A 17661-nucleotide genomic window follows, 5' to 3' on the forward strand; every position below is an offset into this window, starting at 1 on the left:
TCAAAAACGGACAATTTTTCATTGAAATAATACGTCATGAAAAAACAAGTTGGTACTACACAAAAAGGTTTACGTCTCATGAAAAAGAAAGTTGGAGAAACCTATATCATTTCAAATTATCGTATGCTTGTAAAGATAAAAAAGGGTCTGTTTTTCAAGCCAAATCATTTTAAATAATTTTTTAGAGAAAATACAATTTACATAGTAGAATTCCAGAGTTCACGCGTCTTATTTGGGTCACGAATGTTGCAAGAAGTCCACGAAACCGTCCAATTTATGCCAACTGAATTCCCCACTACTCTGTCGCTTAAGGTCTGGCTCCATTTTAGTATTTAAAGAGACATAGCTTTGTTTTAAAATCATTCTATGAACATACTACAGTAAATTAAAAAGACGCCTCGTTATACCTGTGAACAGAGGTCCAGGGTGTTCGAGTTCTACTACGGAGATGGTCAACGAAATGCACGTGAAGTGAGTCGATTATGTTATCCGTGCTGTCCGTGACTTTGAAAACGAAGGCAACGTGAATCACAGATTCCGCGGACCTGGTCATGACTAAATCAACATGGAAAACACAGTCATCGCCTACCCTCGAGCAAGCATAAGAATGGCCTGCTCTGATTTGGACTTGTCAACGTACTACGTTTGGAGTGTCCTTGACCGTCATAACTATCACCCATTTCGTGCCACGCTCCACCAAGCATTTTACGATGGTGATCAGCGACTTCGGCTGAATTTCTGTAACTGATTTTGTACTGTGTCCGACGAGTGCTCCTTTGGGAGAGACGACCCGTTTAACAGCCAAAATAACCACATGTGGACTGATGAAAATCCGCACTGGGGATTTCCTCAGCACAATCAGGAACAATTCCGTTTAAATATCTGGGCGGGTCTTCTGGGAGATAGCGTTATTGAGCCATTTTTTCTTCCGCGTCGACTCAATGGGCAGAACAAACTTGCCTTTCTACAAAATGAAGTCGCAGACGAGCTGGAAGATGTGCTATTAGTCGACGTCCCACGCCTCTGGTTCCAGCATGACGGTGCACCTGCCCACGAAGAAAGACACGTCGTGTAGTACCTTAACAACGAGTTCCCTGGGCGATGGATAGGCAAGAATGGTCCAGTTCGATCGCCTCCGAGGTCCCCAGATTTCGCACCGCCGGACTTTTTCCTGTGGGGATTTGTCAAGGAGGAAGTGTATAAACTGCCTGTCACTAACGAAGAAGATCTACGGCAGATAATCATCGCAGCGTTCCAACTCGTAACTTCCGAGATGTTCCGTGCTTCGTTTCAAAATATGATTCATCGCGCACGGATTTGTATTGCAGCGGACGGTGTAATTATTGAACCTCATTTAAAATTAGACGCGTTAATTCTGGAATTCTACTATGTAAATTCTATGTTCTCTAAAAAATTTATTAAAATGATTTGGCTTAAAAAACGGTCCTTTTTTATCTTTACAAACATACGATCATTTAAAATTTGACAGGTTTATTTTTCGTTTTCATGAGACGTAAACCTTTTTGGGTAGTACCAACTTTTTTTTCATGACGCATTATTTCAATTAAAAATTGTCCGTTTTCGACCAAACCAATTTCATTTACGGTTTTCGAGTACGCTCTACAACTTGTTGATTGAAAATTTTCGTCACCACCTATCGTTCAAAAAATAAAATTTTCAAAACGGTGAAACGAATTTCCTGGAAATTCCAAAAAAAGGGTCCCCCCACCCCCCCGAGAGAGAATATACTGATATTTTCCATTTTCTTAAAGGTAAAAATCCGATATATTAGTAGCCATAGCGTAAGTTGCCAAGTACCGTCATCCTTTGTATGAATTAATTTATATTTTTATAAATGCTTACGTACCATAGTGCATTTGCTCCACGAACTCTGTAAACTTTACTTGTTATGGATGTGCGTTTCCTCAATTCCCTACCGACTGGATCAAAAATTTTCAACCTTTCTCGAATTCTCCACCTTGGAATTCTTATTCCAGAACTTCGAAGTCCACCAATAACGTAAGTTTCACCAATATTAGGATATCTATTCAAAATATTTAAGATGAATGTACCCAAATCGTTAACCGATAAAGGAATGTTATTTTCGTTGAATTCGGGATATTGGCTATGCCTGGCTAACCTACGGACGGATATTCCTAGAAACGATGCCGTTCGTGTCCAGAACAAACTGAGTCTATCTCTACAGTAATGAATTTGTTCAGACGAAATGGCAAATCTGGGTCTCCCTACAGCGCCGGTATTGAGAATAGGACAAAAGTAGGAATCATTCACGTCGTCTTCGTTTGACATTTTATCTTCATATTCATTGGAAATTGACGAAATTATATAATACATATCAAGAACTACGTGAAAAAGTCGTTCCATGGCATCGGTATTGCTATCATAATTCATCTGTTGCGATGTTAAAACTGCATCCAATACTTGGAAATGCCCTTGGAGTCGTCCCTGATGTCTTTCCGTAATATTAATATCATCAGAATATCTGTTTCTTGTGCTTTGTTCAAAATCACGAAACAACTCGCGAAGGTCATCCTCCAAATCATCAATTTTACAAAGATAATATAAATATAAATAATAGTAACAGAAAAGACAGCGAATTCCTAAGCCCCTTCATTTTTCACTTTTAAGCTACATGTACGGCTTATAAATACCTACATGGGTTAGAAGACTTTGACCCAAGGGGGGTCACTTTACGCGCTACTGCCTTTTTTTCGGAAACGTTAAATAATTTATAATGCACACAGTGCGCCATCTACCGTAACTCTCTTTAATTAGCGATTGGTTTTTATCAATATTTCATTATTCGGTAATGGAGTTCCAATTCTTAGTCATCGCGAATTATTTCTACCCTAGGTCCTAAATAGCCATATTGTTTATAAACATAAAGTAGCGAAACCGACTTATCCTTCTGTCTATTTTAATTATTTGATATATAACTTAAGACTTCCTAAATGATTAATATTAAGTAATTAAATATTTATCTTTAAAAACAAATATGTATATCTCAAAATATAAATATTATCCATATGTTCCACAAACGGAAAGATTAGTTGACATTTGTTAATACTATTTAAAACACGATATATTTTTTGTTCTATTCAATAATCTTCATCATAATCACGATTTAATTATTTTATTAAGGATTTCAAATTCAAATATTGTTTATTAAGTCACACCTACACTAACTTTTACCGTTAACCTCAACAAGTTTTGTCTGGGCTTTTACATAAAACGACTTATTCTTTTCAAAAAAAAGTCAGGATCTACCACGTAGTTTTAAAGTGGTAAATTTTGACCTCTATTAATTTAGATTGATTTTTTATCGTTAACAATAGTAAAATGGACAAAAGGGCACTATTTACGTTCCGTGCTATTATAATATAGGGAGGGGGGTCGAGGGTTCGATATGTGTAACCTAATTTAGGATGTGTTAAGAGTACAGCCCGACACAATACATTCACCCAAATACATGTAAAGTCCCAAAATAGTAAATAATCACAGCCCGATATAAAACATTAACCGTGTATCAAAATTCGGGCCAGAAAGTCCCCAACATTGTAAATTAGCACCGTGCTATATATAACATAATAAAATATGTTCAGTACCAAATTATATTTTTCTCTCTTTTTCTGTTTTGTGGGAAATTCGAAATTCGATTAACTATTAACTATTTCAAAATTCAGGGTGCGTGGATAATCACGATTAAATCGAGAACTGAGCAGTGGCGTAGCTATAGGGGGCCCATTCAAAATTAGGACCATACTTTTGGGATGTAATTATAATGTCAGTAGTTGAATCCACTGAGAAAGAGACCGACCGACGTGTAACCCACCGATTTCGTTTCAACTTGTGGGTTAGGTAGACCTTAGGGCATCATGAAAATCCTTAAAGGGAAAATTTTCAATGGGCTTCCGTTTTGCCTTAGCAACCGAAAATGTTTTTGAAAACTCAAAATCAAAAAAACTACTACATAAATTTACGATTTTAGTACAAATGTTCGAATACATGATCGTTTGTCCGAAAACGTATTTCATTTGCCCGAAAAATTTATCACAACTTTTGTTGGTGATTTAGTCGTTCAATTTAACTTTACTGGCGAATTTCATTTGTTCGAATAATCGTTTGTTCGTTTTTTCGAACATTCGGAATTGGATGTTTTTTCTTAAATATTGTTAATATAAGAAAATAGTAACATTAACGTGAACCTAACCTAACCTTAAATATCCACAACATTCAACGCAATTCCCACTTACAATATTGGCCAAAGGAAAAACGGACATAATAGGATAAAATTATAAGACATTATAATGCTTATATCCGTTTATTATTGAAATATTTTACAATTCATTTCATTTTGAATTTAACCGAAAAAAAACAGCAATAAGAAATACTTATTTAGCGACAGAATTCGGACAAGTGACTCTACCGATTCGGACGAATGAATCAAACAAATTTCCAATTCGAACAATTGAAACATTTGTTATTTCGGCGGTTCGGACGAATGAAATTCGAACATTTGTTCCACAGTTCGAACAATTGAAATTCGAACAAATGTACCTACCCCAAATTTACATGTTAAAATCACAGATTAAAACTCTCCCTCCCATAAGATTTTATATCACTGTAATGGGTGTAATGGTTAATGATGGTAAAAATAAGCTATTTTTCTCTATTTTTAATTTTGTGAAATTTGTTAAGCTGTTAAGCGTAAGGGTATTTCGTTTTATTCTATGCCTATTTTGAGACCAAGTACTCGCGCAGCCCTCCTTTTTTAATTAAGCTCCTTGTTTATTTTTTTCATTTATGGTTATCAAAAGCTCATGTAGAGGTTCCTGTTTTTGGTGCTATAATAATCAGGGCCGCAGCTAGCAAAAATTGCGCTCGTGGCGAGTGGAAATTACATTTTGACGCCCCTAGAGCCTAACGCCTCAGTGGCACCCAAGGCAGCGGGCCCAAAGGTCCTTGCCTAGCTACGGCCCTGGCTATAATTTTAGCAGGAGTTATGTTAAAGTTCGGGTGATATGGTCGATATCGAGCACGGACTCTATTTTATCTTAAGGGACGGGTTATCCAGCTATTTTATTCGTCAATAGGAGAGTCCGTTTGCGTCCAAAAAGTTATTTCGTCTGAGTTTTAAAATGGCTCGCATTGAAAAGATGTAGAGTTTTCTTATTTCAAAAAGAAGGTCAATGATCCGCACGAAGACCATTTTTATTCAGAAAAGTTAGTTTTTAGTTTTACTTTTGTAGAATCTTGTTTTGCCAATTAGATATATATTAAAATATTTCTAAAAATAGTGCGTTTTTATGTTTTAATTTGAACCTTGGCTAAATATTTATCAATACCCTGAAATTATAAAAGTTCCTCTCCCCAAATCCTCGCGCAGTACTGTAGAAGCTAGAGCCATAACCCGTCCTTTTAGATATCGAGTCCCCCTCCCGCCTGTGAAAACAAATCATTAAGTTTAAAATGTGCAAAATCTCATTAGGCGGGTAACTTTTATTTATTAAACAAATGCAACGAAATTCGGTTAATAATGATCATTTGTAGTAAATTTAGGTTCTAATAAATAAATATATAAATGGATGAATTCGACTAAAGTTTACTTGTTAATATTAAAAAATACACTAATTTGTGAAGATAGAACTGTGAAGAACTCACTTATTACTTGTACTTAGTCAATTGATCTAAGTTAAATTGAATATTAATTATATAATATCATTCCAATATCGGAAATCCGAACCGGGCGGGTTTTAAAAAATTGATGTTCGGGCCTGAAGTGGGCCAGTTTTTTTAGTGACTTTCATGCTTGGGCCTGGGTCAGGTGGGTTTTTAAAAATCTAGGCCCGACTCACCTCTAGCCCTGCCCTAATTAATAGAGTATGTTATATTAATTCGTTTAATTTTAATCCGAGGATATTATAAGAAATAATAAATAATCGATTGTTTCAAGAAATGCCAAGTATGCCTTTTGTGAAATAGCTAGAATCAGCGTTAAAATAGTAATACGTTTACTTAAAACTTATTGAATCTCCCTTAAAATATAGTTGAATATTTCATGGTGCCTTTAAAATTACCGGGAAAGATTTCAAATTTACTTAAAAATTCAGTTTAAAGTGAATTTAAATCAAAGCATATTCATATGATCATATGGTGTTGGTCCATTTGATCGAAATTTCATTTGATCGAATCCCATTTGTCATTTGTTTCATAAGATCGAACACTATTTGATCGAAAGTATTTATAGTACCAGTTGGTATGTTTTTATTTTACCGAATGTCAATATGAAGTGCAGAAGGAATAATGATGGAATAATTCATTGCTTTAACTGTATTAAGCCACAAAAATGAAGATATTTTTACTTTATACACTATATGATGTAATTTTTTAAGACATCGACGATAACGGCCCGTTGTTTTTGATATTTATAAATAGGGTCAGGTTAGGTTGATGTACGCTCGCCGTAGGCGCGTATGCACCGTTGTATACGAGGGGTCTGACCACGTTCACGGCCCTTCTATTTCCAAAAATTAGGTACAGAGTTCGTTTTTTTAATAGGTCTTTCTATTAATTATGTCCGACAGAATATTTTGTACAGTTTAAAGAAATAATTATTATTCGTAGAGTCTACTGTATCTCATTGTGACTAGATGTTGCCTTTTCGATTTACTCCCAAAAAATAGTAGTTTTACCCTACAGTAGCTTTCGATCAAATTTCGTTCGATTAAATGGAAATTCGATCAAATGGGACCCGTTCGATCATTTGGGAATCGATCAAATACACTCAAACCGATCATATCATAGTTAATCATTAAAAACACCGCATAAATTTCCACATAAAACAATTTCTATATTTTGTACAAGGTGGTGGAATGTCGGTAGTGTTTGATAAACTGCCGTCACTTCGCCGAAATAGTTTTCAATTTTAAGATGTTTTCGATAAGGTAGGGCTGGGTAATGTGGTGGTATATGTCGAGTCTATCAATATTGCGTTTGTAAATGTAAATAGTTAAACGTCAAAAACAGTTGGGCCCAAATATCTATCTACGTACATATGTATATGTTGGGCCATAGCCCCCTGCACAGGGGCAATCGTTGAGCCTACTATCTAGCTCTCGTAGCAACGAAGTCACAAAAGTATCGAATTGTAGTCGGTTTCCGGTCCACGACCAAAAACCGACTCAAATAGAGTTGAAATATTTTGGCGTTCAGTAACCTTCAATCAACCTTTTTTGAGTACATTTTGACTTCGAATGTCGACGTTCAGAAGAGTCAGTTTTATATCCAGGACCAATATCCGGCTCAAAAAGAGCCAAAACACTGAATAGTTAAAAACACCCAATCAACGTTTTCTGACCATTTCGAGTCAAAATGCCGACGATTATTTCAGATAAAAAGCAAACTTAAAATGGGTCGAAATATTTTAAAGTTAGAAAATGCAATTGTAGGAATTTATGGTGAAAATTACGTCAACCATTCTTAAACCGAAAACCTTAAAAATATCAAATCCCTCCCAATGGCGCCGCTATGATATATTCGTACGTAAGCTTCGATATTAGAGTCCCCCATTTGGCAAACAATTGAGAATTTGGAGTGGTTTCCCATCTACTATTGTAGTATTCGAGTTTATTTGTCGAGTATTTGAGACACCTTTTCCAGTATTTGACACCCTTTTGGAATATTTGAAGAAACATTTTTTAGTATATTGAGGCCCCATCAAAATCTCAACATAGGGTACAGAATATTCTACCTGGTGGTAAACGAGATATGACGAGTCGATTGCGTAATTTTTGGTTGTATTAAAATCTTTATAAATCGCGGTCTATTGTATGTCCCGACTAATTATTTTTAAGTATATTTACAAGAGTAGATTAACATGGCGGTTTGGGAGATATTGATTTTTTTTTAAATATTTTCTTAAGGCCTTCCAATTTTTAAGCCAATTTCAGTAACTTATGTTCATTAACTTCTGATAATAAGCAGTCATTATTATATTATTTCGTCTTTTTACTTAATTATGGTGGAAACTACATTCTTTTTATGGAATACTTGTTGATGGTTGTTTATTTTATTCGTCGCGAGCTTATTGAAAACTATTTCGGCGAATTGACGGCGGTGTTGATGAAAGATAATATGGCACAAAATAGACCAGAATGGAGGGGGGACAGAACGCCGGGGAAGTCAAAAGAAAAGTTGGAGAATCTGGGAGGTGGGAGGGGGAAATTAGCGTCAACTCTCTACCTTTACCCATAGAGAAAGAAGGAAGGGGAGAGATGGTGAAGGCGAATTTCAATGTATTTCCCCTTTTCACAAAGTGGCTCTTCGCGTCATATGGCTACCATGGTTACCGACTGAATCTTGTACAATAACGCGCATCGTTGTGCGCAACTACGACATAGTCAAGAGAGAGCTTTCTCTGTTCGTTTGCGTTTTTTTTTGGCAAAGGCTTAACAAAGTTCATATATAACTAAAAATAAGTTATAATTTTATATGGTATAAATTTAATTTCTTGACTAGTATATCTAGTGTTGCTATTGTAATTTTTATAGCAGCACTTTGTGTCGTAAACCATATTAATTAAAAACTCACTACCTATAGGCACGTGGCAGAATTACAGCTGTCTCTTTCGCCTTGGATTAATAGTAGTGCCTACTATTGTTAATATAAGCTTTCACTGTGGGAAAGTTTCAAATTCTCACATATAATGACGATGCGCAACGGCGATGCGCGTTAGTGTACGAGCTTCTCTCGACCGTCGAGTTTACGTCGCCCCCTTTCTAAATATTTCTCCCCTTCCTTCTTTCTCTATGCTTTACCGGTTCGAAGTACAATCGTTAAGCTTAGTTTTAAAGAACTATGGATAACCAGGAAAATATAATTTCCGATTTTAAGGGAAATGTCCTATAAGCCTTTTACCCGAAAAATATTTTGTTGATGCTTTTCGTGCCGCGTTCAATCCAAACGTTAAATGTCAGCTTAGAAATTCAAGCCAGACTATAATTCGCTATTACACCCAAGACCCGGTGAGTCTTGCGTCGGGAGGCCAATTTCCAAAAGGGAAACTGAAATGAAAAGACTCTTTCGCAAGTCTAAGGGACCGAAATTTAAGCTTAATAAAACGACTACCAATGCAAACACTAGGGGGGTATTTTCATTCCCCTCATAAATGTTTTACTGGTTAATCGTTAACAATATAAATTACAGGAAAATAAAAGCCAATGATTAAGGAAATTACATCTTGAAACAAGTAGTGCTTATCCTCAGGATTTGGAATTACAAAAAAATGCAGAACCAGATAAATCTTGCTCAATTTTGGAATCTACTGAAAATTGTAAACTTAATTTTTACGAAACGTGTTTGTCAGAATTACAGTATTTAAAGAACTCGGAGGATGCTAAAGAATATTAAGCCCCTGATATATCTACCCCGGTTGAAGTTCCAGATAAAGTGACATTACCTGGAATTCTAAAACAGTTACCAAGTCAAATAAACCATGATCAAGTCTCGAAATTTAACATTAACCGGGAATCAGTTTTAAAGTCAAGAAATCGGGCATTTGAAGGTACAAATTTCAGACCTGAAAACAAAATAGATGTGGTATTTATGAATGCTATTAACACTCCATAAGTAGCCGTAGAAGATGGGGTCCCACGTCGAGAGTTTCTCAGATTATTGGTTAAGGAATTTGTTACAAGCCACCTCTATTCTGGACCTGATAAATCTAGAAACTTAACTCTCAATGCAGCTGCAATCGACGATGGTTGGTATTTTCACGCTGGACAAGCAATTTTTTTTATCTTTAGTTAATGGTGGTAGTGGCCCAAGATGAATCCCAAAATTTATGTATGATAGCTTTATAGTTGCAGATTTACAAAAGTTAACTCCAACTCTTAAAGACATAGACGATAACGATTTAAGAACCACTTTAGAAACCATTCTAAAAAACTCCAGCTATGAAGAAGTTCAAAGGTTGGAAACAGAAATTTCCAACATTTCAATAGCAGCAGGAGTGCCAAAATATGAAGAAAGAGGGCAGTTTGTAGAACGTTTAATGAGGTTTTGGGTGTTAAACCGTGTATCTGAAGCAAGACTGCAGGTCATGAAGGGGCTAAGGAAACTTGGTGTGTATTTCAAAATGATAGTTCATCCATAAGTATTTGAGAGCGAATTCTGCTTTTCCGATTTGTAAATTACATCGGACTTTTTTTTTTGAGATACACACACATCGGTGTCGACCCGAGGCCTTAGACACCAGCACACACACAATAACTGATTAATCAGGGCGAGATATGTGTAACGGCCACGCCAACGGGGGGATACGTGGGGACAGGGGTGGGGACACCCTTGGCGGAAGTATTCCGACCACCCGTTAGGGGATTGGTGGTCGTCCTCACACGGCCATCCACAAACTCTGCCTCCCGGACGCCTGGGATTACAGGAGTGAGCCACTACTCCCGGCTATTACATCGGACTTATTCTTAGCATTATTCAAGAAGAATGAGGAGTATTCTGAAGGGAACAAATACAAAGCGGAACTGGGGAAGTAGTTTACATCTGCCTCAATACTAGTTTTGGGTGACGTAGGGTACGCGACGATTGTATTAATAGTTGTAGACTACACTAAGGCTTGTTTCAATAGAAAACATGGTAATTAAATACGGAATAACTACAAAAGAAACAATTTTTTTATTTCAATGAAAAACAGGGAATGTGCATTCGGAGAAGCTACAAAGGACCAAAGATGGCTGGTTTCAATGGAAAACAAGGTAATTAATTACGAATCAGCTACAAAAGAACCAGCAATTGCTAACCTAACCTAACAAGCCTTGAAACAAGCCATTTCTCGCTCTTTTGTAGCTGCTCCGTATTTAATCAATATGAACATCAATATTCTAGTCTACAACTATTAATACAATCGTCACGTACCCTACGTCACCCAAAACTAGTATTGGGGCAGATGTAAACTACAGTCGGAACTGGAAACAATGTGCTTGTTTTCAGAATACGTTTTGGGCTGCGATGTCAGCGTACCATAACTCATGATTTTTGAAACTGGAACTGACAGTATTCCACCCATGGGTATTAATGTGGAACCATCAATTGTTTTTTGCATGGGGAAAGCAAAAACATAAGCAAAGAGCAGTTATTCAAAGCCAACACATGTGCCCTTAATTTGTAAATACCAACATTACATCAAAGAATTTGTGAAAAACATGGATTTAGGAATTTTAAGTGCCATTGATTTTAGTTTTGCTTAAAGTATTGTTTCGTAATGGTAATTTTTCTTTAACCTTCTCTTTAATTTATACTTTTTAAAAACCATTTTCCTCTATAAAGATGTAAGCAACATTTTAAATTCCATTTCATTACTAAAACCATTGTTTTTGAGGAAATATGTAACCGCCTCAGTGGTGACCCCTTGTCTTGTTATGTAATTTTTTTTATTTTCATTCCATTTTATTTTTTTTGGGAAGGCCCCAAAGGGTTTCTAGGTTTTGCGTACTCCTAGTCTTGTTTAGAAATCCGGTAAGCGAAATAAGTCTAAGTGTTTCAGGTTAAGTTGACGTAACTAACGTAATATCGCTATAATTAATTAGTTTTCTACGCAATAACTCTATTTTTATAAGTAAACCATGTAAAGTACCCCCCTCTTATAATATTGAAATATCTTAATCTATAAGTCCCTAAGGAACTATATGGCCTGATGGCCCAAGATTAGAAATGTAATTTAAGTGTGATCCCCATTAAGTTTTGTTCAAATATTAAAGTTCAATGTAAAGTAATGTAGATTTCATTGTTAATCCTAGGCCCCTAAGAATTCAATAGAATAGGCAAGGAGGAGAGTTTTATTATCAGTTTGAGAGAGCCCCACGCAAAAAACCTTGAAAATTATCATAGACTTCTACAAATAGCCATAGTATAAATCGTGCATTGGATCCCTCAGCAACAAGGCCAAGGTTACCAAAGACGGGATAGGATGAAAGGACCCCCAACTCCTCACCGACCTCAAATTCGTCTAGTTACGTAGACCCCATAGAAAGCATAGTCAAAGGCGTAAGCCACCCCCTACGTCCTAGGAACCCAATGCCCAAAAAGAGCACCATCATTACGGAATGAGTGACAAGACCGAGGGTATAAAAAAGACTCCGCACCCTCGAAACAGGGAGAACCCCAAGAGACTTGCAGACGAAACGAAATCATGAGGTCCCCTATCATTTAAAATTCATAAATAACGACGTTCAGCGAGTCCAGCTACGAAAATCAATGAATCCAGAGAGAAGGCCAATCCAAATCCCAAGAGAGCGAGATACGTAAATCCAATCCAGAGTTCGAGAGTCCCGTTCAGGTCCGAAAGAGCTATCCCGACGAAGACTGTTGGGAGTCTACTTGCGTAACCTGAAAATCCCGGAAGCTCCCGTAAACTGAAGAGACTGCAGTAGCGCGTATAGCGTCGTCCAATTCCAGAGAAAGAGTCCCCAGCCTTCCATTGTAACTTCGAGTCCTGCGACGCATCGTGAATCAGGAGAGAAAGAGGGCTCTGGGAGCCGTTGCGATCTGCTGCCTGGATTCATCCCTTGCCGTTCGGGGAACGTGCAACCCTTTGTAACATACTTCTTGGATACCCTTAATCAAACTGACTGGTAGCCAGCCTGGTAAAGTATGCTAGACAAAACTTACAAAAACTAATTAAGCTAAGGCGTTAACTGTAGGAGAATAAACGAGAAGGATCTCTATTGAACAAAATGTTAGAAATACTTAATGGAACACTTATTGAAAGTAATTATACAAAATGACTATGATTGTCTCATTGGCATAATCCTACCGAATGTCCGCTAATTCACTGTTAGATGGGCCTATGATTATACAGAAAATACTACTCCTATGGTTACGTAACCTCAAAAGAATCAGTGCACTGCCGCTATGTGGAAAATGTAAAACAACAATAATAATACTTTAGTACTAAACTCGGATGACTAACTTAATAAGTCTTAATCGTTCACCACAATACTAAATATCTTAGGTATACGAAATACCGATCGCCCACTGCACCTAACTAAAGCCACCTAGTAGAACGAATCCTTGGCTTGTGCAAGTGGGGAATTAATAGTCACAGTACTTATCTCATTGATGTGATGGCGTCGCTCATTGTCTCCTTGGTCAATTAGCAGCAACGGTGATTGACGACGATCTTACGGCAGGGATATTTCTTACGTCGTGATACTCGAGGACTGGAAGTCGTTGCGGCACGGAACGTGCTGCCGTCGCGAACTCACAATATTCCGGTTAGCATATACCGAGTGGAAATATCACCGCACGATACTGACGATTAGTTAGACATTACTTAGTTCTACCGAGCTCCGAGCGATTCTCTTTTACACAATTCCCATGGTTTCCTCGAAACCTCCACCCCTGACCACGCCGGATATTAGTTCGCGCGCCCAGCATCTATGTCATGGGTTTCTTTTAAATACGGTCCACATTCCATTAGTACCATGACCGAGAGTTTGGAATGTTTTGGGGGAAAATACATAGCTATGACAAGTACTAGGCTACAATAATAGAACCAACTTTAGAGATCCTTCCAGAAATATTTACAAAAGGGATTATAATGCATTGACCCAAACTGATTTCACCAGGCTGTCGCCATTCAATCTACACTGGAGAAAAACAAGTTGGCCTAGACCCAAAGCTATAACTACACTATCATATATATGAATTAATTAATTATTTCGTCACACCTAACGCGTGCGTTTGAACGAAGTGTTGCGACTGTTTGTGCCCCCTCCCCCCATCGGACTGTGAGAACGAGACCCCCAGGCGAAAGAAGAGAAGATATCCCTCCTCTCCACGACAAGCGAAGACACCAGACAAAAGGACAATTGGTAAGTATTAGTTTCTCCTAAGTTCCCCCTAAAAATTCACTGGGTCAAGGTTACTAGTCAAGTAAAGTCCCCCATCCTCAAACTGACAAAATTCGCCCCAAATTTAGAGTTTCCTTCTAATAACTAATACCGCGAGATAGCATAGACCCCCTAGTAAAACCCACATTTTCCTGTGGAGTCCCGAAGAGATTACCAGACTAGAAAACGGCCGGAAAGACGAGATAGTACGTAAGTCCCGTTTAAAACCATAAGTCCCCTAGCCTTATTATATGTTATTTTATAATGTTGATTAGTGTCCCCATATTATTTTTAAGAGTGTATTTTTTGTTAAAAAGGATTAATGGAGAGAATTTTGATTGAGATCATACTGTTTTTCCGTCTGAGATTTCACAACCTCCCCTTTCCCCTTTTATAGTCATTTTCGGTGGGAGCGTATAACACCGGACAATTAACTTCATTTCATTACTTGCCATCTAATCACCAAAACGCTCCAACTGGAGAGAGGTTATAAGTATTTAGTATTAATCCAGTGGTAATTATTAGAATATTTTCACTGCAAAAATGTTAGGAACATTTTTAATCTTCCATTATTAGAATCGCATTTAGAATTTTTCTAGGATAACAACTTCCAGCTGTAACGATATAAACATTTATTTTTACATTAAAACCACTATTGGTAAATAAACTTTAGGTCTATAAAATGTTTAAACTGTGCCGGTTTAAAAATTGATTGAAACTAGTTTTTATGGCTAAGTATTTTGTATTTTTCTAAGGTTTAATAAAATAGTGATGTTGGTACTTAAAAACCGTATATTAATTTAAATCTTTTTTACTCTGAAAAACAAGGTTTTTCTTGTTAAGTAACTAACTTTCAAATAGCTTAAATGAACAAATTTTGCTGTGTGACTCAAAAACAGGCCTGCTATTTAAACTAATATGTATGGGCATTATCTCTAAACTACATGATGCGGGATTTTTAATAGTGACAATGATCTGTGATATTCGATAGGGTAACACGGGTCTCTGGAATGAGTTACGAATAAATATAAACAATATGTATTTTAATCACCCTATAGTCAAAGACAACAAAGTTTATTGCTGACGCTCCTCATTCGTTAAAATTAATTAGAAACTGGCTTGCTTTTAGAAGGCGGAGATGTTGCAATTGATAAAAAAACCCTTAGAAATGCTACTTAACGTGCACATGGAAGATATGAAAATGTGTTCAAAGTTAAAAAAATGCATTTAGATGGTGCAGGGCACGGTAGGCAAAGTGTCAGTTTAGCTGCAGAATTGATTGGAAATACAATATCTAAAGTCCTTCTTTATATGCTGAAAAGCAAAAGAAAAGAGGAGTTAGAACCTGAAGAGTTAAATGATACCATGGAACTAGATTTTTTTAAGTGACAAAGTCAATAACTGGTTTGACCAGGGCCGTCTTATCCAAAGTGCCTAGGGCCTACGAAAATTTTAGGAGACGGTTATTCTTGTCGACTCAAACGACTAAGTTAATACCCGAATAAAGATTTTCCGACCGATGAAATGACTTAGAGCATATTTGAGCTCGGTTGTTCTGACAAACCTCAGAGACGAAGTTTTTGAAAAAGAGTGCGCTCCATGGTTTGTACGAATAGACCACGTGACCTACGGGTCACGTGAATTTAATTTTTGATTATTAGTTCCAATCATGGCTGAAGGTGGAGTTGTCCCCGACCAATGGTTAAAAGGGGTAAGAAATTTAAAACCACCGGTAAACGCGAACAAAACAAAACTTTGCTATTGACAGATATCTACGATGTCATTTAGGCAGGATGGCACTGGCATCTCTAATCCCTGCGGCATCTTCTAAACTATCCTTACTAATAATTTCCCCGTGCACACTAGAAAACCCCCAATAATACAACCAATTATTTTAAAATACAAAACAACACAAAATATCAGAATTGCAGACTACTGGCGCTAGTTTCGGTATCTCATCTACTTATACAAGAGTAACTAACGCGCCGGACTAACCCACCTAGAGATTACCTACGAGTTTTTGAATATAACGGGGTTTAATAGTAAAGCCGTCGTGGCGAATGAATACAATTAAATAAAAGAGGGGGTCAAGATGACCTTGAATTTAACCTTGGTCTTTTGGTACCCTTGGTATGGTATTTTATTTTAAGGCATCCGACCGGCGATGGTCGGGCATTAAAGAAGGGATCAAGCTTGAGGGGAGCTCGGCGAACTGTCAATTATAGTGACGAGCGTGAAGTAAAGGAGGGCGTGAGAGAAAAACACCTTCTAGAAACGATTTCCAAATCTTGGTTAAAACTAGAATTTCAAAGTTCGGTGTTTAATCCTAATTTTACGTTATATACCAATTTGTACGTTGTCTTGTCTTTTGAACATTCCTGCATAGACGAATGATCGTCGTGGCTTATGTTCAAGCGATGTAATGTCAGAGGGGTAAGGCAGTCTCAGATAATCTGTACACCGAGTTCGTGCATTTAGAACTGTTAAAGGTACATATTTTCAAGAGTTCGCGAGTTCCATTTAGCACTGTCAAATGAACGGCAGTGTAGACCAAGTTCGCAGAGTTTCTAACCCCTCGGTAATGTCATTAGAAAAGGTTTTGTTTGCATAAACCATGTCTAATTTAGTCGCTATAGATAACTCGAGATAGTTTTTTTCATAAATCTTTAATTCGTCATCCAATAGATCTGCCTTCTTAAAGAAGGCCATCCATGAATAGTAAATTCTACTACTTGTGACATAATCGTATCTTTTACTGTGGCATATTCCATGGTTTTGACACCTGTCGCATAATTCGTTCCAAAATGTAATAGTTAATCGAGTGCGGTTGCTAAAGGTGTATTCTTTGCAGGGGTGTCAACCGGCAATCGACTCAGTGCGTTTGAGTTAGAATGCTGTGATCCTTTCTTGTATATAATCTTGTAATTATATGCTGAAAGTGTGAGAGCCCATCTTTGCAAGCGTACGGCTGCCATCTGGGGAACAGGTTTATTTTCAGAAAAAAGTGTCGTAAATGGCTTATAATCCGTGATCAGAGTAAATTTTTTCCCTAGTAAATAAGCCCTGAATCGCGTTACGCCAAAAACAATTGACAGGGCCTCTCGCTCAATTTGCGGGTATTTTCATTCTGCGGATGTTAATGTGCGAGATGCAAATGCTATAGGTCGCTCCTCTCCATCGTTGACGTGTGAAATGACCGCTCCTACACCAATTGGTAGGAGCCAGTATTATGTCACGACTTGGATCGAAATGGACAAGGACGTCCGACGATTTTAAAGCGTCCTTGCCTGCTTCGAATATATATTTTTTTTAATAATAATAATCAGCTAGGCTAAAACCAAAGGCACCACCTTAGGCCCAAGTCATCAAGTTACTTTTAAAGCCATTAATTCCGGTGGCCGGGTTACAATGCGTAGGAGGGTGGTAGCAAGCCCTGCATGCCACACAAGCCTACAGCTCCCTACACTAACTATAACCGTTAACCTCTACAAGTTTTAATGGAAGGGGAAAAGCCCTTAAGTCAGTGGGTAGATAACTTGCAAACTCAATGCAGAAGGAGTTGTTTCGAGTTCTCACCCAGTGCCACAATCTGGGCCGAACCCGGCTCCTCTTGCTGCGAGGGGAAATTGCTAACCACTCCGTCACCCCACTTACATCTTGGTGTGCGCTGGACCCTTACCATTTGTTTGACTGAGTCCAAAGACCATTTAATGGTACAAGTAGCGTTGATGATTTGGGA

Source organism: Leiobunum rupestre, chromosome 7 (genome assembly GCF_980474605.1).
Source record: "Leiobunum rupestre chromosome 7, qqLeiRupe1.1.hap1, whole genome shotgun sequence".
NCBI classification, from domain to species: Eukaryota; Metazoa; Arthropoda; class Arachnida; order Opiliones; family Sclerosomatidae; genus Leiobunum; species Leiobunum rupestre.